This window comes from Acinonyx jubatus, chromosome B2 (assembly GCF_027475565.1).
Source record: "Acinonyx jubatus isolate Ajub_Pintada_27869175 chromosome B2, VMU_Ajub_asm_v1.0, whole genome shotgun sequence".
Taxonomy (NCBI): Eukaryota; Metazoa; Chordata; class Mammalia; order Carnivora; family Felidae; genus Acinonyx; species Acinonyx jubatus.
This window is the reverse complement of record NC_069385.1, coordinates 43,175,447-43,202,500: the sequence shown is the minus strand read 5'-3', so window position 1 is coordinate 43,202,500 and position 27,054 is coordinate 43,175,447. Positions and strand designations below refer to the sequence as shown.

Genomic DNA, 27,054 nt, shown 5'->3' with positions numbered 1-27,054 from the left:
TATATCCTATTCCATATGGACTTTTAAAATTCCTACCTTACACAAAACTCAGCATGAAGCTTCCTTTTAAGGTGAGTACCCATGAGCTGTCTCCTCATCCTTCTGGGTCTCCGCTTTTACGAAGTCATTCCTCATTAGAACTAATTCCTTATAATGTGGCCACAGTGAACTGACATGCTGATTTGATCTATTCAGGCTTTGGCTTTCTTTGGCAGCTCTAACAGAAATTCAAATTTTGAGCAGCCTGGGGAAAGTAGAAGCAGCAATTTGCAGTTCAATCTCAAGTTCACTCAGTTGCCAAAAAAAGAAAGAAAAAAATTCTTCATTTAAGACTTGTTCATATAAGACAGAACGAATAAGTCACATGTAATCTTTCACTTCTGATTTTGTTTTTCAGTGTATATTCAGTTTTAAAGGCAATATTCTAATGAGTTGGGTGTGATTTTGTTTTTTCCCTTTGTCCTTTTTCTCTCTCTTTAGCCCATTCTCATATTTATTCAGCAGAATGTGGGCTGAAAACGTGTACGCATACTACTTATAGATGTATTTCTGCTTCATCTCTTAAGGAGTGGTAGGATTTTAAAAGGTATTTTTTAATACTTTCCTTTCTCATTCTGTCATAAATGAAATAGTACTTATAATGGACTGGATATTTGTGTTTTCCAAACTCATATGCTGCCCTAGCCTCCATTGTGGTTATATTTGGAGATAGAGCATCTAAGAAGTAATTGAGGTTAAATGATGTCATAAGGGAAGGACTCTGATCTGGTAGGGTTAGTGCTCTTATAACACACACCACAGAGAGATTCCTCTCTCTTTCTCTCTCTCTCTCACTCTCTCTCTCTCCTCTCTCATTCCCTCTTCACACTTAGGAAAGGCGATATGAGCACATAGCTAGAAGTTGGCCAGGAAGAGAGATCTCACCAGAAGCTAACCATGCTGGCATCCTGATCTCAGATTTTCAGCCTTCAGAACTGTGAGAAAATGAATTTCTCTTATTGAAGACACCCAGTCTGAGTTGTTTTGTTAGGGCAGCGCAAGCAAACTAAAGATAGTGTGTAAGTTCCTGCAGGCTATTTTTGAAAGAATGGTATTTGGTTAGGGCCTAGCATTCCTGAACTTATTCATTCCTTCCACAGCCTGTCCTTATCATTCAGGAAAATTTATATATGTATTTGGTATATATATATTTGGCAACCAGGAAGACTAAAGATTTGAAGTTTTGAAAGCCACTGAAATCTCTTGATTACCTGGGCTTGACCACAGAGAGGAGCCATTCAGCCTTGTTCATGGCAGACCTAAGCAGTGTAGAATAGAGTATGCTAAGCAGTCCCAAGCAAATATAGAAGTCTTGACTTTACCACACAGGTAACAAGGCAAGGAAAAGAAGAATAAAGGAAAAGGATTATGTGCAGAAAGAGTATTTTCACTGCTATTTTCTGAGGGTTACATTTTGATAATATCATGCAGACTGGATTTATACTCTGCCCTGACCTACTCAGCCACTTTCCAGCTCAGTCCTGAAATGTCTCCCATTAGACAGGCCTGGGCATTTATAAACTCTTTTTGCACAAGCACTCCACTGATTCCCTAATGTTTTCTAGAAACTTTTTTTAGACAGGTAGAAATTATCAAACAGAAAATGAATTGACCAAGGTCTATGCATTCTTGCTTCTTTGAAAATTAACAGTATGTTGCTTGGGGAGTGTTCTTGATATTTCCTGATAACAAAATTCACATTGTTTACATATAAGGAGCTCCAAGAAAATCATGTCATTGTGACAAAGTTTTGAGATTTTTAATTCAACACATGTGAGCTTGCTGAGAATTTTTGGTAAAGTACAGTAAAGTGTAGCTAACTTGTACACTGTAGGGTCCCAGGAAAACGTTAAAGTTATTATAATCCTTTTTCCCTGTTTGTCAGTTTCCCGTGTTTTTCTATTTATAGGACTCCAGAACTTTTCCATTTATCTCAATCAATTCTCATTAGTGTGCCCTATGGATTTGAGCTTAGTTAGTGAATGTTTTCCTTTTATAAAGTACTGTATTAGTGTCTGCTTTCTTATAGGACACAGAAGAATAAACTCTACAGATGATCACCTGAAAAAAAAAAACCTTTGAAAACATAAAGATTTAGTGGAATTATTTAAAATTTAATATATATCTTTTAAAAAGATAGTAAACAATTTACTTCAAAAGGAACTTAGATTTGCATTTCCTCTTGTAACACAAGGAAATTCTAATTGACAGCTTTGTGGTTTAAATTTCAAGAAGTGATAAAAATTGCTTTTTTACCTAAGATCTTTTATTGTCCATTTAGGTTTGGGCTCACTGTACCCAAATAAATGTACAATATTGTACCCAGCCAATAGGAATTTTAAGAGAGTGAACAACAAATATGCTATACAATTAAAGTATAAAAATTCTTGACGCTAGGAATGTTCACAATAATTTATCAATGTTGCTAATATGTAGAAGTGCAAGTAATGAAATGACTCAATTTTATCATCCCGCGTTTATTGTTCTTGCTGGTAAATAGCTAGGTGAAAAATAAATTTTATCTAGGAATACAAGGAAAATTAGAATACATTTTGGTATGATTTTCCAGAGGGAAAAAAGAAAGCAAGATAACAGTCTTAATTCAAATTCAAAGAAGGTTATAATTGATGTAATTTTTCAGAGGTGTTTCTAGCAAGCATCACTCCTGGGCTTGGAATATAGAAGAGAACAAGGTGAAGAATATTAAAATGTTTAATTATAGTTTACTGGATTAAAGGCTCATTTATTCAAGAAAAAGTGAGAACCATCATTTATGCTACATTCTTTCTTTCATCTTCCTGGGATGCAGATAAACTTAACCTTGGAACAATATTATCAGTGAAGCCAGCTCTGAAAATGCGCTCTCTGTTTAGCATGGTCACACAGAAATTAGAACTATTTTCATGTGTCATTTCTTTAGCAGATGAGATGGAAAATTAATTTTGAAACAAAATTTCATGAAGCATTGGATTCACCCTTATTTCATTCTATAGGCTAATATTTAAAGAAAATAACTTAATTCCTCCTGTGAATAAACATTTTTATCTGAATGGTATCAGAGGTGTTATTAGAATACATTTCATCTATTTTTCTATTATGATATTTTGTCACTCTGTCATTATATAATCATACTAAATTTGTTAAATGTTTTCTATCATTAGTAAAGCAAAGAATACAAAAATAAAGTTTATCATTGTAATAGCCTTGTGCAAGGTCTGGATGAATTTACTCCTGTTGATAAAATTTTACAAGGAAAATTAGTTTGAAAGAAGACAGACTAACGGGAAAATATGATATACAAGAATAAACATTCTTAGTTGAACTTGTCACTTGAAACTGGTAGCCAAATAAATTCACTTATTCTGTAATGTATCATAATTTATGCAAGATCATATTGACAGAGGATATTTTCTGTAAGTAGAAGAGATCTGAATAAAGCCCTTAGTCTTCAATGAGATGGATGACATAAACACTAATTTGTTATGATAAGAGATATCACTATTGTATCAAAGCCGTTGTACAAAGGGTATATATTTATGTTGAGATTGCTTCTCATAATTTAGATGGTGATAAATGTATCAGTAATAATCAAGTGAAATTGAGGAGAAATTATCAGATATATATGACTAGGCTTGCAATATTTTAGACAAGTGGCATCCTATTGGTGATAACTCATCCAAAACAAATGATAAAATGCCAAAGAACTAAATATCTCTAAAATAGACCTCTTCTGGGGCACCCGGGTGGCTCAGTTGGTTAAGCAGCTGACTTCAGCTCAGTCCATTCTCTCACAACTTGTGAGTTCAAGCCCCACATTGGGCTCTGTCCTGACAGCTCAGAGCCCAGAGGCTGCTTTGGATTCTGTGTCTCCCTCTCTCAGTTCCTCCCCTGCTTGCATTCTGTCTCTCTCTCAAAAATAAATAAACATTAAAAAAATGTTTTTAAATTAAAAAATAAAATAGATCTCTTCCAAAATCTTTCTGACTTAAAATTGGTATTAGTCTAATTTTTCTTTTGCTTGTTTTTATTTGTTAACCAAACTATGTTCCCCTTTCAATAATAAACACTCAGCACAGGAATCCAATGCAATCTCCTCTACTGTCACCTACACCCCCATCACTCTTCCCATAACATATACAACTCCAAGACCATGAGGGAAATGGCCAATGACACTTGTCAAAAACTGTAAGTCCTCCTGAAAATTTAGGAAAGGAGTTTTTCATATGCCAAAAAGTTCCAAAAATTCCTGTGCCTAATGGTAGTAATCTGAATAAGAAATCACTTAGGAGGCACCTGGGTGGCTCAGTTGGGTAAGGGTCTAACTCTTGATTTTGGCTTGGGTCATGATCCCAGGATCATGGAATTGAGCCCTGCGTCAGGCTCCATGTGGAGCATGGAGTGTGTTTGAGATTCTCTCTCTCTAAAAAATAAATTAAACGTGAAAAAATTAAAATAAGAAAGTACTTAAGCCTAACTAAAAAATCCTTAATCCTGAGACAAACAGCATCTTGAGAAGTGAGTAGAAAGGATGTGGCAAAACCTAACTCCCATTTGAAGGTTGTAAGGCTGGAAAGATATGTGAGTCATGAGGCTGGTATGAGCCCTACACCTAGAATCCATTTTCCACCGAGGCTTAGAAAATATGACAACAGTTTCATTGGAGGACCATAGATTTCTGCAGCAACCATAGTAACAGAAAACTGGGAACAGCGGAACTTCTCTCTTGTTGATGGGCAGACTTCCCCTGCAGCATCTGCATAAAACACAGAAAGGACAAAAATAGTGAAATGTCTGGCTCTGTTTCCCTCCAGATTACATAGGAATCTCTATAAAACTCAATCTCCGAGGTAAATTTGCATCAAACACCCATCCAGATTAACCTTAAAGAAAATGATACTAAGAGCAGAGAGAGGGACAGTGAAAGTAAACAATGAATGTTTGTTTATAGAAAAACATGAAGTCTTAAGTAAACCCCCTCATTTAAATATTGGTAGGATTGTGCAGCAATTAAGAGTAATACTCTTCATTTAGGATATGTTCAAAATCTGGATCTTCCACTTAATAGTTATGTAATCATAGGCAACATATTTAATTTTTTGCCTGTTTTCTTGTACATTAATGCCACCAGGTATTTCTTCTCTATTTGTCAAGAAACAAAACAAAAGAAACTCTGAAGTCCCATATTGTCCTTCATCTGTGACCATATTATACTAACACACATAAGGCTCACACATCCTTTATTTTGTTCCATTTCCTACTTACCTCCAACACATAAAACCATTACACTATGTTCTTTGGAATGTGTGTTCCATGTTCCATTAAAAGCATCATGCCTATTCAACCTCATCTCTGAAAATAGTCTTTATCATATTGCTCCAATAGAAGCCACCATTTAAAATAGAGGTAGGTGATGGGGCGCCTGGGTGGCGCAGTCGGTTAAGCGTCCGACTTCAGCCAGGTCACGATCTCGCGGTCCGTGAGTTCGAGACCCGCATCAGGCTCTGGGCTGATGGCTCGGAGCCTGGAGCCTGTTTCCGATTCTGTGTCTCCCTCTCTCTCTGCCCCTCCCCCGTTCATGCTCTGTCTCTCTCTGTCCCAAAAATAAATAAAAAACGTTGAAAAAAAATTAAAAAAAATAAAATAAAAAAATAAAATAGAGGTAGGCGAAAGACATGGGTGTTGTTGCTCTTCCTTTATGAAATAAAATATCTTGAAAATTTTTTCTATATTAATTCTCTGATTTTCTCATGAATGCACTGTAGTCAGGTTTCACCATGTCATTCCACCATGTCATTCCATTGAAACTGCTTTTGTCAAAATCAGCAATGATTCAGTGTTACAAAACACAATGCCTGATTATCAGTCCACCTTTAATTTGATCAATAAACAACATTTTTAACAATCTATCACTTTTTTCTTCTTTTTTTTCAGTTGGCATTTAAGTCACCAAACTTTATTTCCTAATACACATTTTATACTTTCTCCATCTCCTTTCAAGTTTCTACTCTTCTTCCTTAGATCTTTTATCTTCTCTATATACACATACTATCTTGGTGATTTCATCTGACATCATGGCTTTAAATACTATCTGTATTCCCTAATTTCCAGACCAGACATCATTCCTGAAGTCCAAACCCATGTGTATAACTTTTAATTCAACAGTACCCCTTCAATGGCTGAGATATCTCAAAGTCAAAAGAACCAAATCCAAAATTCTCATCCCTTCCTATTCTTCTTATTTTACAACCTCCCTCAGCAGTTCATCATTCTAGTTCCCTAACACACTTGTCGTCTTCACTGACTCTTTGGTTTTCCTCACAACATAGATCTAGTCCATTAATAGCAAAGATGTTATTAATTCTATTATCAAAATATGTCCAAAATCTTGTCAGCTTTCACTATGTCCAGACTTTGGCCAAGCCATTGTCTTATTTAATGAGCCGACTAGTGTACTTTCTTCAAATAAGAAGCAAAGTAAGGTCAATCTAACATCTGCTTTTGAGAGTGGCCAAGGTGCTTTTAAAAAATAATTCATATCATGCCAACCCTTCTGTAAAACCCCTATAACTGACTCTCAATTTCATTCTGTAAATGTCATTGTCCCAACAATGCTCTAAATGTTCTCATATTTTTCTGGCTCTGATACCAGTTGGACCTCAACTTTTATTACTTATCTCTTACTACTATTCTCAAATTAGTAGGAAATATGAACTTACACACTTTGGTTTTATACAGTCTTTATTGGGGATAGAGGATAGAAATTCGGCAGTGGATAAAAAAGAAAATCGAATGTGGTTATTCCATGACCAAGCAACTCTACTTGCACACCGTAGCTGGGTTAAATGCACACTGCAGCTGGGTTAAATAACAGGAAATACACACTGTAGCTGGGTTAAATAAGAGGAAATGTTAACCTGATTTCTAGAATCATCTGGATAACCTTTTTAGCCTCAATTACTCTGCGTTAAGCTCATAAATGTTCTTGGATAAGTCTGAATGTGTCTGGGAGTGAGGTAGATGGCAAAATTGAGTTTCTAAGTATATTCTGTATGCTGTACACTGACATACATATTTTGCATTGTATAAATGAAATTTGTGTGTTATACCTGCCCCAGTAAGTTGGTCTCTAGCATGTATTCAAACAGGGTATGTATAGAAAATTCACCTAGCTTTATGTCTGAAAAGAAGGCTTGGTGTAGAAAAGTAGATATAATTCTGAAGTTTCAAGGGTCACCCTCATCTTCACAACTGTTATCCCGTACACTGTGTAACTACTGGCTATGTATAAACTCCTTGACACTTGCACCTCTTTTTGAGAACATTGTTGACCTCTGTGCAGTTAATCTTGAATGTCTTTTTTCCTCAGTGTCCTTAAATAAGCAAGCATATTTGACTTACACAGGCAGTTTCTGGGCCTAGATTTTCACTTAGTCCTTTTTCTACTATTTATATTTCTCATAATCATTTTCATCAAGAAAAGGGATTTATGCAAAAATACCAAAATCATTTTAGCAATTTTCCTTGGGGAGTGAACAGGAATAATGAAGACATAAGAGATGATATTGTGGTTACTATTTGAGATATATATGTTGAGATAGTCTAGTTTCATAGATAGATGACAAGAGAAAAAATATCTATCAGGGGTGTAGGAAGATGATACTTTAGTAACTCCTAACTGGGAAGGAAAAACTGAAAATGAGAAGGAAGGTGAAAGTTTTACAGTGGTTTTGTGTGGCATATTGTATTATTTACTAAATATTGTCTATTCAATATAATAATATGTTTATACTAATATATTAGTAGTGCCACATTAATAATATATTAAAACTATTTCATTATTTTCTGGGCAGGACACAGATTGAGAAAGGGTCTCAGGTGTCATGGATGTTTTGCTTTCCAGTTCCCCCTACACATCTATTCAAGGAATATAATGTGAGTAACAGTTTCTCCCAAAAGCAAAATCAAAGCCATAGAGAACAATGGGCCAGGGAATTGCTCTCATGGAGAAGAAAAAGTGCTACTTAGACAAAATATTGGAGAGTCATTTCTCTTTTGACTCCAGCATTTTAGAGTGAGTGAGAGCCAAATAAGTTATTCCTTTATACAATAAATAGGTAAGAGCTGTTTGATTTACACAAGATTCTCAATTCGATGTGGCTTTCATGCACGTTTTGATAAATGAGACTGTTTAGTGAGAGAGGTGAAGGACTTCATTCTTGCCATTTTTAAAACTGAGTTGGGAACTCATCATGTTTAACATTAAGGGGAAATTTTGCTCAAAGACCCGACTGCACAAAAATGGGAAGTACCTTTTGAAATGCTGTATTACAATTGAGGACAATTTTTAAAAAGATAAATAACAATGTTTGAAGATTATGGTGGCCTAAACATGCCTTTTATTCAGTCTTTTAAATAATCATTGTAAAATTCTTTATTCATGTGCTCCAATGATAATTTTATGAGTTATACAAGAAGCATGGTTTACCATGTTTGACTGTTTACTAGTTTACCCTGCATAGATCCAAATAACAGAGAAAATATTGTTCTGACCTCAAATTCAGAGAAAAATAAGTAACATGAAGTTGATTTTAATATCAAGGACAAAGGCTGACTTGCTTTAAATATAGAGGCTGGGCCACTATTTAGGAAGGTTGTAATAATGATTATGTTTTTTGGGTGAGCGATGTTTGGGCATCCAAAGAATGGATATAAAAGAGGTCATTTATAGTTATAAGGTTCCAGTTGAGCTCCCAAACCTCAGACTTATATTTGGGATAAATCATCATAGAAATGGTAATACAGACCATGGTAATAAATAAGACCTCCCAGGACCATTGTTAAAAATGAGAATCAGAAGCGTTCTCATTTGAGATATATATTGATATGTGAGAAACCTGCAAAATAGTTGAAGTGGAAGTCAGAATATGCTGTCATGGAAACCAAGGAAACAGAATTGAAAAAAGAGGAAGAATTAACTATGTGAAACACATTGATAGTTAAAGGAAGATGAAACTAAGAGCAATCCATTTTAATAACAAGGAGGTCCTTGGTGACCCTGATGAGGGCAATTTCCTTGAAGTGGTGAGGGTTGAGGCAGACTATGGAGTACTGCAGAATTCTCAATAGTTGAAGAAATGGAGAAAGTAATTGTAGATAAATTTTTAAAATAATTTTGCCTAGGAGAGGGAAAAGTAAGAAAAAAATAGAAGGAAGCATAGGCTCAAATATTGTCATTCTTTTCATGTATTCTTTCACACAAGACAGACGAGTATATTTAAATACTGATAGGATAGAGAATAAGAAGTCAATAGGAGAGGATACTTGTTGAAAAAGGGCATCTGTTGGTGTGGGCAGCACATAGTGCAAAATGAGGGATAACAATTCAAACTTTAAAGTGGAATAACTAGAATGGATGCAAGTGCAGGTTTGCTGGCAGGAGGTTCTCTTCTCCACGTCTTTTACCTCTATAATGTACAAATGGAGGGGGGAAAGTATAGGTGAGGTATTTGTGAAGAACAAAGGCAATTGGAATAATGACTGGGGAGAGTGTACCTCATTTGGAACAGGCATTTTGGAAGATGAATGAAAGATATAAAAAAGAAATCAGAGAAGGATTTTTTGGAAGCATGGGGGACTAGCTTTAGTATAATGAACATGAATCTTAGTGACAATAATGTGATGGTAATTCCTGTAGTGTCTGGCAGCTTGGATGTAGGCTCTGAGAAAAATAGACATTTGGATAGATCCAGTGTTGTGGCTTTGTCAGAAAAGTGAGACAGGAAAGCAATGGGAACAACTACATGATTTTGGCCAGAGGGTGATTTAAATGATGGTTGATTCAACCTCAGGGGAGAAAATGAAAGCAGACTTCATTTGGTAGGTAGTAAGTGGAGAAGTCAAAGGAATGGAGACCCCACCACTTAGAAATAAGACAAAGATGAAGGTGAAGAGAAAGAAGAAGATGAAGAAGAAGAGGAGGAGGAAAAGAAAAGAAAAGGAGCAAAATTAGGGGAAGGAGAGGAGGAGAAAGCAAAAGAAAAAATCAGCTGTAATGCAAGTAATTGGTAAGAAATTTGAAAGGAGAATAGGTGTGGCAGAGTTCAAAGTGTGGGAGGTTACTACTTTGCAGGTGTTTCAGAGTCCAATATTTAGCCATTGGTGAGGATAAATGAAGTGCAGTGTGGGATGACAGATTCTTGCAAGTGATTAAGTGAATGAACTACAATTCTAATGGTCCAGTTCCCCCCGACTATTCATCCTAAGGAGGGAGAGGCAAGACAGAAAATTGGTGAAATCCAAAAGCTGGTGTGCAGTGGATAACGTCTGGAGCTGGGATCTGGGACCAGGCAAGGACTGCTCAGAATACGTATTAGGAATTTTCTTTGAAAGCATCAGAAGACCACTTGCTTAGACTAAGCAAAAACAGTATTACAAGGATACAGAGCTGTCTTCTTTGATCTTAAATCAGAGCTATCGTGACATACTCAAAAAGAGGCAAGAATGAGAAATTTTCACGTCATCTGGAATTTCCTTCGTACCATTTTATACCTCCTTTTGTAATGTTTTCTCTGTTCTTCTCTTCGTGAAGGCTGGGTTTCTCTGCTTTCCTTTCCAACAAAAGTTGCCAGTTTAATGTTCTCTGTAATCAAGTGATTACAACAATGGCAGGTGGATGTTATGTGATACATAACTCCCTCTTTAAAAGAAATCTAGGTACATTAAACTAATAATAAACACACTTTTGAGCTCATAGCGAAATTTGAAATAAATTAAAACAAATTCTTAGTAACCAGATTAAGAAGGAGTTGAAATAGGGGCTCCTGGGTAGCTCAGTCTGTTAAGTGTCTAACTTTGGCTCAGGTCATGATCTTGCAGTTTACTAGTTTGAGGCCCATGAAGGGCTCTGTGCTGACAGCTCAGAGCCTGGAGCCTGTTTCAGATTCTGTGTCTCCCTGCCTCTCAAAAATAGATAAAAACATTAAAAAATGTTTTTAAGAAAAGGAGTTGAATTAAAAGGAATTGATGTGCTACTGAAGCTGTAGGTGCCCTGGGGGTGTTCGTTATAATCACATGAGGTAGATGTTAAAATGAAAGTACTAGAAATATATAGGATCTTGAAGAAATATACCTTTAGTATCTCTGTGTGTAAATTCCATTAGTTGGCAAAGGGATATTTAAAGAAATCTTGTCTGATAATGATCTCAGATCCAAGTAGGAAACACATCACTTCTCTGAAAACTCTTAAAATCTCCAACCTCACATATCTTGAGGCTTCAAATATACATTTCTTGGCCAATAGTTAAGCTAAAATTGTTATATATTGTTATCTTACTAAATATCTGGAAGAAGCAAAAATCCATTATCTCTGGAGAAACATATTTTAGGTCTTACAGAATTTCTATAGGTAAAGCCCAAATATTCAGAATAAATAGCACAAGAAAAAATAATACACCATCAGCAAGAGTCATCAGTAAGACATGCAAGTAATAGACTCAGGTTTACAATGACCCAGTGTCTTGACATTTCAGACACAGAATGTAAAAATAAAGAAATAAATGAGGAAATAGGAAACAGGAAAAGAAAAAGAAACCGACTTTCCGAAATGACTACCAAGATTTTCGAAAAAACAAATAGAATTTCTAAGAACAGTGGATATAAGAACACAAAGAATAGGTTAAGAGCACAAAACATGTTAACAGCAGAATACATATGAAGAGAAAACTGTGAATTGGAAAATAACTGTGACAAAATTACTGTTAAACCAGTTTAGAGAGACAATGAGATAGACACTATCAAGGACAGATTAACGGAAGATGCGGAAGGCAAAATTGATAAGGTGTGATCTCTGTCCCCTAAAAATATTTAAAAAGAAGAACAATGATGGAGGACTCACACAACCTGGTTCCAAAACTTATTATAAAGCAACAGTAATCAATATAGTATGATATTGGTAAAGGGATAGATAAGAGATTAATAGAAAAGAAAAAACAGTAAACATATAGGTGGATTTTTCACTTTCAAAAAAGTTTTGCTCAGTGAAGAAAGAATAGTCTAATAGGTCATACAACAATTGGAGCTGGAACAAGTAGGTATCCATATGCAAAAAAAAATCATACCTCACATAATACACAAACATTAGCCAATCTGGATCATAGAGTCAAACTTAAATCCTACAACTATAAAACCTCTGGCAGAATATGTAGAATAAAATCTTGGTTACCTGGCATTGGTAAAGATTTCTTAGATACATCAGCAAATACAATCTATTAAAGAAAAAATTATAAATCATACTTGATCAAAATTAAGAGTGTTTGCTCCTCAAGAACCACTTAACAGATTGTAACAAGACACAGATTGAGAGAAAGTATTTGCAAACTAAATATCTGATAAAATACTTGTATGTATAATATATAAAAAGCTTACCAAACAACAAAAAAAAAGAACTTTGCAAACTCAGAAATAAGAAAACACTCAACTAATAAAAAAGGAGCAGGCAAAAAAAAAATCAAAAAGACACTCCAACAAAGAAAATATATACATTATAAATAAGCACATGAAAAGGTGAAAATTGATACTATAATAAGATACCACTGTACACCTATTAGGATGACAAAAAAGTAATAAGGGCAAGCTGACATTGTCAAATATGGGAAAAGATTTGGAACAATAGAAATTTTCATACATTGGTGACTGGATTACAAAATTGTATAACCACTTTACAAAACAGTTTGGCCTTTTCTTTAAAAGTTAATCATACATTAACCATATAATTCAGAAACACAGCGTCTAGGTATTTATCCAAGCGAAAGAAAATATATTTTATATAAATCCTAATGTTAATGTTTATAGCCATTTTTTATAACTGCCCAAACTGGAAACTATCTAAATGTCTTTCAACTGGGAAATGATAAACATACTGTGATATATGTATATAATATAGTATTATTCAGTAATGAAAAATGATACAATTATTGGTACAGGACAACATGGATAACCTCCAATGCATTATGCTAAGTTAAGGAAGCCAGACTCAAAAGGCTACATAAGATTACATTTACATGACATTCCTTAAAGACACAATGAAAGGGACAGAAAAGAGGTCAATGGTTGTCATAGATTGAAGGTTTGAGAAAATTTGAATTACAAGCAAGAATAGAATAAGAATTCTGGAGTAAAAATGGATACTCTAATTAAATTGATAGTTACACAATTGTGCCTTTGTTAATATCTCAAACTGCTTGCTAAAAGGGATGAATTTTACTCTACTTAAATTATGTATGAGTAAAACAAATGAAAAAGTGTTTGATAATGTCCATAGTATTTAGGTTTAATTATATGACAGTGTCATTATTCAACCATTTTGATTTACAAAAATGGTAATTTTATATGGCTAAACCAAAAACACTTCAAAACTTGATGCATCTTGGTCATGATTTGAAGAAAATTTATAGCTCTTAATGCTTATTTTAAATAAAAGAAAGAGTAAAATTTAAATAATTCAGCCTCCTACTCAATAAACTATGGTAAGATATGAATAAATCATTAGGTGCCAAGATTGAAAAATTTGACATCTTAAAATAACTACTCAACTAAAGACACCTTTAAAAAGTGAAAAACATTGCACACATTTTGGAGATAATATGCATGTCGTTTACAATATGTTATATTCCCAAATAAGTGAACAAGTTCTACCAATCATAAGAAAAATTCCAAGAATGTAGTGGAAAGTTGTGAACTGAAAATTCACCGAAGTGGAAATATGAATGGGCAATAAAACATGAAGTGACACTTTTCTTGATATGAAATCAGTAAATGCAAATTAAAACTACAGGAATTTCCTTCTGGATATGACAGAATGTCATATAGAAGATGGATGCTTCTGTCACAAAAAGAGAAAAATGGATTTAAAAAAAAAATCTCTTTGAAGTTACATTAAGAGCTGCTGAGGCAATCAGGGCTTGAGAAACAAAGATCCCTGAGCAAAAAAGGAATTTTTGTGTGTGTTTGTTAAGCATGACATACTGGCATTGCCTTTGCCTTTGAATCATTGGATGATTTTTTTAATTTATTTTAATGCTTATTATTTTTGAGAAAGAGGGAGAGACAGAGCATCAGTGGGGAGAGGGGCAGAGAGAGGGGGAGACACGGAAACAGAAGCAGGCTCCAGGCTCTGAGCTGTCAGCACAGAGCCTAATGTGGGTCTCGAACCCACAAACTGTGAGATGATGACTTGAGCTGAAGTCAGAGGCTTAACCGACTGAGCCACCCAGGTGCCCCTCATTGGATGTTTTTTTAATGGAGGCAAAGCATCAAGCAGAAAACATAATCAAAAGGAGGATAAGAAGCAGAGACGCCACCAGAGTTGTTTGTTGGCAACCTCATGGGGATAAAGACACAAACATTGGAAATTGACTCCATTGAAAGTAGCCAAGGCTTATAGAAAAGGGAAAATCCCAGAGAGAAGGGAAATGTAGAGAGATGATTATTAATAATTTTATAATCTGTTTCTCCTTTAGGCATTTTACCACTTTAATTCTAGTACACATGGCAACAACCTAAGAAAGCAGTAGAAATAGCTAGAAAAGCTGAGTTAACTTTATATACCAATACAATGGACAATTGACTAAAAGGGACTACCCAGCAAAAAAAAATCCTGGTGAAAACCCTAGGCTCTCAGCTGGGACAGCTGGAGAGCCATATGGCTTGGAATTGGTGTTTGCCAGTAATAGAAATAATCTCTGAATAGATGGTAAAAGATGAGTTTGGATTTAGCAAACAACAGAAAACTAATATAGGAAAAGCAAAGAGACACATAAGACCCATAAAAATGTCAACAGTCTGTGTAATTGAGGCTCTGGAAGAAGATAAGGAAGCACAAGCAATATCTGAAGAGCTGATGATTAAGAATTTGTCAAAACTGATGAGAGACAACGATCCAACAATCCACAGACACAAAAAGTACTATGAACTCTAGTAAAATAAATGTGAAGAAATCCCAACCAGGCACATTTCATAGAAAACTTCTAAAATCAAAAGACAAGGGGAAAACATAAAGATTGACCAGGGAGCAACAGTAAGACAGCTGGCCTTGTAACAACACTAAATTATAAAAGCAGAAGATAATTGCATAGGATAAAGTGCTAAAAACAAAAAACAAACAAACAAAAAAACTGCCGAACTAGAATTGCAAACCAAATGGCAATGTCCTTCAAAGCAAAGATGAAATGAGGGTAATTTCAAACAAATAAAATTTGAGAGATTTTGCTGCTAGCATGCTAGCATTAGAGCAAATAACAAAGAAAGCTATTTGGTTTGGTTGAGTTTGGTTTGATTTTACCTCAGAGAAAAGGAAAGTTATCCTAAAATGAAATATAAAAGTAAATGAAGTAATGACTAGCTAAACAGCAATGGAACTAGTAATTATGTAGATATGTCTTCAACTCTAATCAAAATAAATAACAAATAGCATTGGGCACACACACACACATATAAACAAAACATTTTACTTATTTTGTTTATTTATTTATTTTTGAGAGAGAGAGAGCACAAGTCAGGGAGGGTCATAGAGAGGAGAGAGAGAATCCCAAGCAGGCTCTGCACCATCAGCATGGAGTCCACCACGGGGATGGAACCCACAAACTGTGAGATCACGACCTGAGCCATAGTTGGACACTTAACTGACTGAGCCACCCAGGTGCACCAGCAATGCATTTTATATGCAAAACAATACCACAAAAAGCAGGAGGGTGTAAAAGGCACAAAATTTTTGTATTCCTAACATTGTTTCTAATACATTAACGACATATAATCTCAAGGTAACAAATAGAGGAAGGATACAAAAATGATTTCTTCATCAGTGTATAGCAGAAAAATGCTAAAAATATTTGAATATTGCAGATAAGGAAAAAAGATCATAAAATGGGAGACAAAGGAAAAAACTGTTCAAAGATAGACATAAATCTAGTGTGTTGAAGTTATCTTCTTATGAAATCTAACTCTGAAATATTGTGACTGACTTAAAAATAACAGTAATAATAATGACATGAAAGTCATGGTTGTCATATAGTCATAAACTTTTCTTGCTATAAAAGCCTTGTAAACTGTTAATATAAGAATTCATTTTGAATTCTGTGAGATATTAATCTTCTGGATTAACAGCCTTAGTATTACAGTGGAAGTAGGGATATTGTTGGAAGAAGAAGCTAACTTGGAGGAGCTGGGCTTTGAAGCTTAACAACCCCCAAAAGCATTAATGTATTACAAAACAAGGTATATAAAAAAATAAGTTTTGGATGGAATTTTAGGACTAGCAATCCACTTCCCTCACTTAAGACCAAGAAAGTCAAAAAAGTTTTCGAGATCACAAAACTAAATAATGAAATAGAATTTTTAAAAACTGGTGTTGTTTAGTATTTTTTTAACTTAAAAAAAGTGCTCACATGTGCACTTGAGCAGGGAAGGGGCAGAGAGGGGCAAGAAAATCCCAAGCAAGCTCCAAGCTGCCAGAACAGAGCCTGATGCAGGGCTCGAACCCATGAACCCTGAGATCATGACCTGAGCCAAAATCAAAAGTCGGACACTTAACCAACTGAGCCACACAGGTGCCCCCAAAACTGGTGTTCTTAGATTTATTTTCAGTTCCAGAAAATAATTTGGTATGTAATAACATATGAAGAATATTTGCATTAATTTTAATAGAATATTAATTACCAGTAATATTATTAGACTAGATTCAATTGCTATTTGAATGAGGTCCTCTGGCACTTCTCCTTATATATAGTAATATACTTCCAAAGAACACAAATAGTTTTGAAATGGTTTCACAATGATATAAATAAGGGAAGGAATGCATTATCCACACACATACCCCCAAAAAGCATTACTAAAAACGTTTCAAGTGAAAATTCTTACCTGTATAATATATGTGACACACAGGGCTATTTTCTTTTCTATTCTAGTTTGTGATTTTATTTGCATTAACATGCTTGTCCTGTCCCACTAGATTCATTTAAGGATGCACTGAATGGCTTGAGACCTGCATTTGAGAAATGGTGCTTTAGATATAATTATTTTTCAAAGCTGCATCCTTCCTTTCTCTTTCTCTCTCCCTCTTTCTCTCTCTCTCTCTCACAGTCACACACACACACACACACCAGAGTCAACCTTCAGTGGACACTCATGTAAATAAGAGATAAACTTTTATTTCTAAATAAAATCTTTGGGCTTTTGTGTTATAGGTTTACTAATTTTAGGTTTGTTAATCCTAGATTTGTTAATTCTAACTAATAGGTTTGGTAATTCTAACTAGTAGAATGACACTAACATTCTGAGAATCTAGGTCACCAGAAATTTCAGTAATCATAACCATCAGGTTATCGTTGGGTTTATAGTCAAACAAATAATTATCTGGAAATCTGATGACTTCTTGTTGAGAAATGCTTGTAGAGAAGAATTGCTAGCAATCTTTCTTTTTGTAAAAGAAAGTTCATTAATCAATGTTTAATTTCCATGCATAAATTCCACTAACAACAAGGAAAAGGGCATTTATTAAACTAGGAAATTATTAAGGTTCTATTCATAAAGTATTTCCAAAATGTCACTTAGATAAATACTACACATTATGAATGAAAGAACAAAAATCTCAATCTAAATGTGATTGACATTTACCGTGGCAACAAAAATCCTGAGACAAGTATCATAAGGATAATTTAAAGAACAACAGGATTATTGCATGAAATGATATTCCTGTGATTCATGTATTGGACCTCATTAGTTTTATATTTCAGGTTATTGATGTATTTGTTTGTATATTTTAAAAAATATAGTACTTGTTTAATGAAATGTAAAATGATTAATCTTTGTTAAACTGACACTTAGAAAATAATGAATAAAATTAATTTAATTTTTCTCAGCTATATCGTGTGGTTAGGGCCAACCAGTGTGACACAGAAATCTACTGTTAAGCAAGACAAAAACTCCGGAAGTCACCTACTATCAATTAAATATTAAATTTAAAATGTTGATTTCAAAATTAGAATCAGTTAAAATAGACTCTTGTAGTTTTTCAGAAGAATTTTTTTAATCATAAAAGATTTTTAAGACTATAGACTAAAAAACTATACACTATTTTACTTCATATCTCTTTATAATATTGGTCAGAAAAACAGCTCTTCTAGAGGTAACTCTCTACACTAGACTCTCTAACCAAGTTGTTGGGAAATTCAGAGAGCTTCCTATTTAATTTCCAGAGCAAACTTTATGCTATGATTTCTGTATTTAATATGGTTGAGACTTGAAGAAACAGACACAGCTTTTAAGGAAGTGTAACCATGTTTCTTCTGTATGTTTCCAGAAATGAGTATGATGATTTTGAGAGAAGAAACACAATAGAATTTTTTTCCTATTGTCTGGATATTTGTAATTCTGAGGGTAAACCACTTAAAACTGAAGCCCAATGTCCTATGAATAAGAGATACGCAACACATTGTGTATTTACAACTATATTTAACAGAAAGCCTAACATTTAGTGGCTTAGTCTCTTTTTAATCAAAAAGAAACTATTTTAATTATTTTAAAATTTCATTCTGCCAATTTCTTTTTTTTTTAATGTTTATTTACCTTCGAGAGAGAGATAGGCAAGTGGGGTAGGAATAGAGAGAGAGGGAGACAGAACCTCCAGCAGACTCTGTGCTGACAGCACAGAGGCCAACATGGGGGTCAAACCCACAAACCCAAGATTATCACCTGCCAAAATCATGAGTTAGATGCTTAACTGACTGAGCCACCCAGGCACACCTCACTCTGCCAAATTCTAAAATACTTTCAAAAAATAAACATGAAAATCATTTCAATGGCCACTGCAGTTTAAATTTCTTTTATTTAAAAAAATATATTTTCTTGTTTAAATTAAATTATTTGAATTTTAATTAACATTAAAAATGTTAATTTTTTCATGTTTATTTAAATTCTGATCTAGTTAACTTACAGTGTAATTTTAGTTTTAAGTGTACAATATAGTGACTCAATACTTCCCATACAAAGCCTGGTGCTCATCACAATAAGTGTACCTCTTAGTTTTCAGAGTACAGGTCTTTCACTACTTTGGTTATGTTTATTCCTAGATATCTTGGTTTGGGTGCAATTATAAATGGATTGATATTTTAATTTCTTTTTATTCTGCCTCATTTGTGTTTAAAAATGCGACAAGATTTATGTGCGTTGATTTATATCCCTTATTTGTATATCAGGTCTAGTATTTTTTTTTGGTGGAGTCTTTCTGATTTTCTATATCGAGTATCATGTTGTCTGCAAATAGTGAAAGTTTTACTTCTTCCTTGCCAATTTGAATGCATTTTAATTTCTTTTTGTGGTCTGATTGCTGTGGCTAGGACTTCTAGTACTATGTTAAATAACAGTGGTTAAGATTGACATCCCTGTCTTGTTCCTGACCATAAAGGTAAAGCTCTCAGTTTTTCCCCATTGATGATGATATTACCTGTGTGTTTTTCATTGATGGCATTTCTTATGTTGAGGTATATTTTCACTAAGTCTACTTTGTTGAGGGTTTTTCTCATAAATGACATTATATTTTGTTCAACGCTTTTTTTTGCACCTATTGAAATGATCATATGGTTTTTATCTTTTTTTATTAATGTGATGTATAATGTTTATTGATTTGTGAATATTGAACCACCTTTGCAACCCAGAAATAAATCTCACTTAATTGTGGTGGATGATTTCTTGGAGGTTTTCCTTCTTTTCTATTTTTTGGAATACTCTGAGAAGAGAAGCTCACAAATAAATACAATCATAAATGAAAGAGGAGAAATAACAACCAACACCATAGCAATACAAATAATTATGAGAGTATTATGAAAAACCATATGCCAACAAATTGGATAACCTGGGAAAAAATGGATAAATTCCTACAAACATATAAACTACTAAAACTGAAACACGAAGAGATAGAAAACTTGAACATACTGATAATCCACTAAGAAATTGAATCAGTAATCAAAAATTTCAACAAACAAAAGTTGAGGGCCAGATGGCTTTACAGGTGATTTCTACCAAACATTTAAAAACATTTAATACCTATTATTCTCAAACTATGCCACACAATAGAAAAAGAAGGAAAACTTTCAAATTCCTTTTATAAGGCCAGCATTACCCTGATACCAAAACCAGATAAAGACTCCACTAAAAAAGAGAACTACAGGCCAATATCCCTGATGAACATGGATACAAAATTTCTTAATGAAATACTAGCAAATTGAATCAAAAAATTAATTGTATTTAATATAAATAAATAATTAATAAATGAAATATTAATATAGATAGCTTAAAATATAGTTCTCAATTATCTAATCTAACATTTAAAAATCATGAGATCCTTGAAGTGATGTGTCTCTGGACCAAATATTTATAAGGGATAATGCCTTTATGTACTATCTTTCTAATTAGAGGTCAAATAAAAGGGCTTATATTTGTATGTTTTAGTGATCATAATAATATTTAACATAAGCCATATATATTCTGGACATTCAATAAATATTTAACTGAGCATAATAGCTCTGCCTATTGTTGTTAAAATTACTATTACTGAATGTGGTGGAAAGTTCTACTCCCATGCATAATATCAGAAAGGGTTACTTTGTTTATAAGCACTTGATCACTGTTCTGTTATTTTCTTAGGATAGGTTTTTAAAAGGAAAACTGAATCAAAATACACAAATAATTTTAATATTCTTGGCATATAGGTTCAATTTTTTTTTCTAGAAACTTGCATTATTTTGTAAATAGCTACTAGGAGGAAATAATTTTCATATATGTCTCTTTGGTGAAAAACATAAACCTACAGATTAAAGAATATAACTGAACCCCAAACAAAATGGAATCAAAGAAATCCATGCCAGACACATCATAGTCAAACTGGTGAGAAATTTTCAAGATGAAATTTTGAAAACAGCCTGAGAAAAATAGGGGTACTATGATTTGAATGACAGTAGATTTCCTATCAGAAACTGTGGAGGATAGAAAGAAGTGGTAGAATAATTTTAGAGTATTTTCAGAAATAAGCTAACAATCTAGAAATAATACGCACACATCTAAGAATGAGAAAGCAAAACAACAACCATGGTGGTTTACTAGAAACTTATTTTGAAAATATTAATATAGATAGCTTAAAAGATACTTCGCAATTGTCTAATCTAAGATTGTCTCTGATGACAAAATTATATATATATTATTAAAAAAAGAACACTAGAGACCAGTCCCTCATAGACACAGATGAAAATACAAAAACAATGAAAATAAAGATTTAGACCAATTTATCTAGACATGCACATATAAAATATTAATTTATGTTTTAACATTAAAGGTGTAAATAAAAATTCTTATAATTAATATTTAATATTTCAAATGTGCTGTTTGAACCCAAATTTAAAATAATTTGAAAATCTGTGTTCATCTTACTGCAAAATTATTTTATTATTCTGTTAGTTACTGACCTTTTGGTATTACCATATCTCTTATCCAAATGTCCAAAATGATGCAAATTCTGGCCTCTGTGCTACATCTTTCAGCTATTTGCAAAATTGACAGGTGCCAGGGATTTTGAACAGGGAAACAGTTAAAAAGTATATTCTGAGGAGGCTGAAATCATTGTCTTAAGGCACAATGTAGTATGAAGAATAAGGCAGTTTATGTATTTTTGGTGTGAACACTTTTTTCAAAGTATGATATACTAGTCAAATATTCCATCCTTAGTCATCCTTCCAAGAACAATACTACTCCAAGGTGCTATTCTGAAGTTTAGAACTGAGCTCACTAGAAGTGCACCTATTGATGTGCTTATTGATTTGACCTCCACCAGTTTGGCAGTTAAAGAGAACAAATTGTCTTCACGATAGACAGACTAAAATACAATCGTGGATCCATCTTATGAAGATGGTGAATTCATTTTACAAGTAGAGGAATCTCTAAAATGTCATTTGATTTGGAGCTTAATGTTTTGTGTTTAATATTGTGTTCAATATTTAAAAACAGCATTTTAAAATATATTAGCTTCCCCCCTTTTCTTTTCTTTTTTAAATTAAGACTTTATGTTTTTAAAGTAGTTTTGTTGTCCACAAATAGAAATAAAAGGCATCCATACTGGTAAAGAAGAAGCAAAACTTTCACTCTTCTCAGATGACATGATACTCTGTAGAAAATCTGAAAGACTATACCAAAAATTGCTAGAACCGATACACAAATTTAGTAAAGTTTCAGGAAACAAAATCAATGTACAGAATTCAGCTGCATTACCATACATCAATAATGAAGCAGCAGAAAGAGAAACCAAGGAACTGATCCCACTTACAATTGTGCCAAAAAACCATAAGATACCTAGGAATAAATCTAACCAAAGAGGTAAAAGGCCTGTATTCTGAAAACTATTGAACTCTTATGAAAGAAATTGAAGATGACACAAAGAAATGGAAAACCATTCATGCTCGTAGATTGGAAGAACAAACATTGTTAAAATGTCTTTACTACCCAAAGAAATCTACACATTCAGTGCAATCCCTATCAAAATAACACTAGCATTCTTTACAGAGCTATAACAAACAATCCTAAAATGTGTGTGGAACCACAAAAGACCCTGAATAGCCAAAGCAATCTTGAAAAACAAAAGCAAAGCTGGAGGCATCACAATTCCGGACTTTAAGTTATATTACAAAGCTGTAGTCATCAAGACAGTATGGTACTGGCACAAACATAGACACATAGATCAATGGAACAGAATGAAAAACCCAGAAATGAACCCACAACTATATGGTCAACTAATCTTCAACAAAACAGGAAAGAATATCCAATGGAAAAAAGACAGTTTTTCAACAAATCGTGTTGGGAAAGCTAGAAAGCACACGCAGAAGAATGAAACTGGACCAGCCTGTAACACCATACACAAAAATAAATTCAAAATGAATGAATGACCTAAATGTGAGAAAGGAAACTATCAACATCTAGAGAAGAACACAGGCAGTAACCTCTTTGACATTGGCCATAGTAACTTCTCACTAGATAAGTCTCTGGAGGCAAGGGAAACAAAAGCAGAAATAAACTATTGGCAATACATCAAAACTAAAAGCTTCTGCAGAGCAAAAGAAACAATAAACAAAGCCTTTTATCCACCTTCAGAAAAGATATTATTTGAAAATGACATATCTGATAAAGGGTTAGTATCCAAAATCTATAAAGAACTGATCAAACTCAACAGTCAGAAAACAAATAATCCAAGATATTTCCATCAAGAAATGGATGGAAGATATGAATAGACATTTTTCCAAAAAAGACATACAGATGGTTAATGACACAAGAAAAGATGCTCAATATCACTCTTCATCAGGGAAATACAAATCAAAACTACAAGGAGATATCACCTCACACCTGTCAGAATGGCTCAAATTAACACAGGAAGCAACATATGTTGGTAAGAATTCAAAGGAGAACCCTCTTACAATGTTGGTGGGAATCCAGACTGTTGCAGTCACTGTTGAAAACAGTTTGGAGTTTCCTCAAAAAGTTAAAAATAGAACTACTATATGACCCAGCCATAGTACCACTAGGTATTTACCCAAGGGATACCTAAATACTTATTCAGAGGCACAGGAACCCTGATGTTTATAGCAGCATTGTCAACAATAACCAAATTATGGAAAGAGCCCAAATTCCATCGACTTATGAATGGATAAAGAAGATGTGTTGCACACACACACACACACACACACACACACACACAATGGAATATTGGCTGGCCATTGAAAAGAATGAAATCTTGCCATTTACAGTGATGTGGATGGAACTAGAGTGTATTATGCTAAGCTAAAAAAGTCAGTCAGAGAAAGACAAATACCATATGATTTTACTCATAGGAATTTAAGAAAACAAAACAGATGAACATAAGGGAAGGGGGGAAAAGAGAGGAGGCAAATCATAAGAGACTTGGAACTATAGAGAACAAACTGAGGGGTACTGAAAGGGAGGTGAGTTGGGGGTGGGGTAAGTGGGTGATATGTATTAAGGAGGACACTTGTTGTGATGAGCACTGGGTGTTACATGTAAGTGATGAATCACTAAATTCTTCTCCTGAAATCAATTTTACACTGTATGTTAACTAACTAGAATTTAAATAAAAACCTTCAACAAACAAAAACAAAACAAAAATTAGTTTTAAGTTTAAAGCAAAACTGAGGGAAGATACAGAGATTTCTCACATACCTCCTGCTCTCCCAAACGCACAGCCTCCCCCATTATTGACATTCCCCCTCCAGAATGATACATTTGTTACAACTGATGAACCTAAATTAACACATCATAATCTCCAAAGTCCACAGGTAACCTAGTTTCACTCTTAGTCTTCTACATTCTATGGATTTGACACAGTGTAGAATGAGATAAATCCACTATCGTAGTATTATACAGAATATTTTTATTGTTCTAAAAGTCGTCTGTGATCTACCTGTGCATTCCTGCTCACTCCAATACTTGGCAAACACTGATCCTTTTGCAGAATGTCATACAGTTGGAATCAAGCAATGTATAGCCTTTTTGTATTAGCTTCTTTTACTTAGTAATATGCATTTAAGTCCCCTCCTTGTCTTTTCTTGGCTGAATAGTTCATTTCTTTTTAGTGCTTAATGATATCCCATAGTTGGGGTGTACCACAATTTATCTATTTACCTGCTGAAAGATATCTTGGTTGCTTTCAAGTTTTGGAAATTATGAATAAAGGTGCTGTAAACATCGCTATGCCGTTTTATGCTTAGATATAAAATTTCAGCTCTTTAGGGCAAATATTAAGGAATGTGACTGATGAATTGTATGATAAGAGTGTGTTTAGATTTTGTTAGAAACCACCAGTTTCCAAAGTGACTGTACCATTGTGCACTCCCACCAGCAATGAATGAGAATTCATGCTGTTCCACATCTTTGTCAGCAGTTGGTATTGTCAATGTTCCAGATTTGGGCCATTTTGTATAGTGGCATCTCATTGTTTTAATTTGCATTTCCCTGATGACATATGATGTGGAGCATCTTTTCTAAACTTATTTGCCATCTGTATATTTCCTATGTTGAGGTGTCTGTTAAGGTCTTTGGCTCACTTTTCAATCAGGTTGTTTTCTTATTGTTGAGTTTTCAGTGTTCTTTCTATATTTTGGATAACCATTCTTTATCAGATATATCTTTTGAAAATATTTTCCCCCAGTCTTGACATTATCCATTTTTTTACAAGTAGTAAAATTAGAGGAGGTTTCCTTACTTATTGTATTTTTCCATTAATCTATTTCATAGCATTGCTAATTATAAAAAAAATTTGTGCTCATTTTTTTCAAGTATGTGAACATTATGCTTGTCATATATACATTTCCTTATATACCCTGAATATAGAATTAGTAAACTGGAAAAGAGTAGTAGTTTGGGCTAAGGCTTGTTCATCCTATTTGGAGAGGAAAGCTAGGGGAGGGAATTACCATTTAAGTATGCTAGTTCACTGTGGGCTAGATATTGTCCTTATTCACAAAATACAACACCTCATTTCATCTTCATCCCTCCATGAAAATGCATTATTCCCATTTTTTAAAAATAAGATGTTTTTAGAGTAGCTTTAAGTTTGCAACAACTTAGAGGGAGGTACAGAGATTTCCAGATATGCCCTGCCCCTAAACATGCGTAGCCTCCCTCATTATCTGACATCACTCTCCAGAATGTACATTTTTTCCCTAAGGATGATTCTACATTGACACATCACAATCACCCGATGTCCATAGTTTACCTTAGGATTCACTCTTTATGTTGCATATTCTATGAGTTTGGACAATGTATAATGGTATATATCCTTCATTATAATATAATATAGAATATTTTGCTGTCCTAAAAAGATGTTTCTTTTGCAGAGCAGAAGGCTTTAATTTTAAAAAAATCCAGCTTATCAATTATTTCTTTCATGGATTGTAATTTTGGTGTTGTATCTAAAAAGTCATCACCATACTCAAGGTCATCTAGGTTTTCTTCCTGTTATATTCCAGAGGTTTTATAGTTTTGCATCTTATTTTTAGGTCTTTGATCCATTTTTGAGTATGCATTACCTCTTTGAAGTCCATTTTGGTTCATCAGACTCTTCATTATTTAATTCCTGGCCTCCTTTCTCTACATTCCTCTAATTTTTCCCTCTGATTTTCTTGAATTACTCTTGGTGATACTACAATGCACCATTTTCCTTGGGTCATTTAATATGCTGACATATTAGTCAGAAACCTGACAGGAACAGATGAAACATTCAAAGTAGTATTTGAAGAGAGTTTAAACAAATAGAATTTACAGCAGTGTAAGCAACAAAATTGGAAAGATGGAATCCAGCAACAGTGGGGAATGATCCCCACTCCCAGGCTTGAAAGGTCAAGGGGAGGGACAATCACTGCAACCCAGTGAAAGCTTTGTTCTTAAGAATGAAGCCTAAACAGAAGCTACAGCATGGGGAGAAGAATGCAGCGACAATCAGACTGCGGAGTGAACGGTAGAAAGCAGAAGGAATAAATACCAATCCTCTCTATCCTCAAGAGGCTCTTATTAACTGAGTTCAAATGGAAACCATGGAGGCCAAGCCATCTTGTACACAGTGAAAAGGCAGAGAAGGAATGAGGATAGATGTAGAGGTGCAAATAGAATATGCAATACAGTATACAAAATGTACTCCTTAATATGTGCTCTAGCCTTTTTTTTTTTTTTTTTTTTTGGTTAAAGAAAACTGATCCCTCAGTATAGGGAAACATAGGCCTGTGGAGAATAAGCTTAGGAATGCCCTGAGCTTTCACTGATGGGTTAACAAGACATAAAGAATTAGAAAGTCACAGGATGAACACACCCAAGATTGGGTAAACAAGATTAGGTAAACAGGGCAAAGGCCCCCAGTATAGGACAAAGATATAGGAATAGAAAAGCCTCATGATGAAAGCATCAAAAATAAGATAA

General features: G+C 34.1%; 1 long non-coding RNA gene across 1 annotated transcript in view; it reads left to right on the top strand.

Annotated features, from left to right (window-relative positions):
* Window positions 1–785: 785 nt before the first annotated feature.
* The window catches only part of LOC113598702 (uncharacterized), a 39,760-nt gene continuing 13,491 nt past the window's right edge, over window positions 786–27,054 (top strand). Inside the window, exon 1 of the long non-coding RNA XR_008298369.1 lies at window positions 786–976. This is a non-coding gene — a long non-coding RNA (uncharacterized LOC113598702). The remainder of the gene's footprint in view (window positions 977–27,054) is intronic.